We start from the raw sequence: 2,347 nt of genomic DNA on the forward strand, positions 1-2,347 counted from the left end.
TTATGTTGAATTGATGATGATGATAGATGATAATTGATTATGTATTTTTAAATATAGAAGCTAGATTCTAAAAGATGAATGGTAATATGAAATTATTATTTTGTTATATGTGTGTGTGTGTGTGTGTGTGTCGTTTCCTTGTCGTATCATATCCAAAATTTTTGAAAATTTGTCATATTTGTTTCAAACCCCGTATTCGTATTTGTTTCAGTGCAACTTAGCATACAAGTTACCAACCATCAGTAGTATCTTTATTAGCATCAATGCTATCAATCTAATCAATGTGTTCCTGAATCAAACCAATCAATAGCTGGTACAACAATATGAGAATTCTTCAACTTATTGCTAAAGGGTATTGCTATAGATTTGTCATTTGTCCTTTTGATTACAAGCTTCTCTGGGTTTTCTGTCAAGCTTCAATTAGTATTGTATCCATCCAAGATCTTACAGCTCCCTCTTTCCAGCTGAGGTAGGTGAACTTCTTCTTTTATTAAGCCTTCTTTTTCATGCTGCCATCTAATTGACTTCTTTGATGCATACTTCAAATTTATTTCTCCTTGTCTATTAAGATTTTGAAAATTCTTCATGCTTTGTTTTGTTCTTACGATTCTTCCATATATTATTCAAGCTTAGATAGATCTTTTCTTGACCTGGAAACTTTATTAGAAGACTATGAAAGAACAAAAGGAAAAGTGCATAGACAAAATAGAAAAAGTAGTAATCAAAGAAAGGAGGTGTAGAATACTTTTCTCTTTGAGGAGAGTCAACTCCCTCTTAATCTTGGACCTTTTCATCCACCTTGTCTTCACATTAGAATGATGTCTTTCCTGTCATTCTCAAGAGATAGGTTTTCTTTTCTAGAGCGGAAACGATTAGTTAGGGATTTTGTTTCTAAGGTTTTCCAACTCAAACCTTTGCTAGGGTTTACAAACCCTAGATGCTTCAAGTTCCAAAGTCTTCAAGACCTGTCATTCAAGAATTGCAAATTCTACAAGCATACTAATGGGTTAGCCGCAAATCCTAGAAATGTTATTAGCAAGCTCTCTATACGTGAGATGGAATTCATTTCATTCCTTCAATTCAAAAACCTAGCCTTTGTATGCAAGGATGGAATCTGGATGCTACCATATCAATTAAGTCATGATTTCTAATGTAACTATGCAGACCCTTTTATAGTACGTCACTATCTTTCAAAAGATCACTAACTTACTATTTATGTCAATTCCTAAATGTGACTTCACGATGACCTAAAAGACTTGGTATCATGTGCAATATAATTGACATAGGTTATTTGATGCAAGTGAATTAAATTTATACATACCTCTTCAATTTTACCTTATTCATCCTTGGCAGAGATCAGATCCTTTGACTTTTCTTCAAATGTCATGTACCAACTTTTTCCAACAAAGGTTCCTCAATCCTTCAACCATTGTACTAGGATACGAACCACAAAAATTTCTTTGGGTTGCTTTCTTCGTCTTGGTTCCTTTCAAACTTCATAGACAGGTCAACTTTATTTATGTAAATTGTCCTTCTTTTATGTATAGGAGAGTAGTATAGAAACGTCACATACATGTGCCACTGAGATGATCTTCATATGATTTCAGATGTCTTATCATAGTTCTTTCATAGAGTTCACAAAATCACAAAGATGGTCCTTATAGTTTCGATCCCTTCCACTATATACTACTGACAAAATGTCACATGTCTATTCTTCGAGGTCAACTACAGAGATCATCCTTGTAACAAAGTCAACCTGTATCTTTAGATCAAACTTTTGTTCTTCACATATATCATGAAATAACATCCTTTAGGGCATCACATAGATAAGAGAGTGTTGCATAAAACATATAATGCCACAAAATGTTCAGACGCTATTTTTAGTATAGTGTCACAGCAGGTTCAAAAGCCACCACAAAAGTTTAAGATTTGTCACAGGTTCATACCCTTTTCTTTGTCCTTGTAAACACTTCGTTGTTCTTGAGAATTCTTGGTATAGAATACACATATAAGAACTCTTCTTTTGAAATTAGATGTTGCATCATACTTGTTGTTTATTTCATAGTACCTCTAGAGTTTGATGCTTGCCACATAGAGAATGGGACGAAATTTTTCAAAGTCGTCATTTGTTCCACGTCATTTGTTCCAAATCATATCTCCTTAAACTTTAGAAAATTTGGATGCCTTGGATAGCTTGGATCTTGGTGTCATTATGAATGCCTTGGATTTCAAAGGTATTATGCTACAGTAAGGAGTCTCAAGTCACCATAGTCACCAAAGGTTCACAAAATCAAACCTCTATTCACATTTGTAATCTAATTAACTCCTTTAACTTGTCCCTTTGCTT

Source organism: Pinus tabuliformis, chromosome 4_1 (genome assembly GCF_031772625.1).
Source record: "Pinus tabuliformis cultivar Carrire ecotype Pingquan chromosome 4_1, CPIR1, whole genome shotgun sequence".
Lineage (NCBI taxonomy): Eukaryota > Viridiplantae > Streptophyta > Pinopsida > Pinales > Pinaceae > Pinus > Pinus tabuliformis.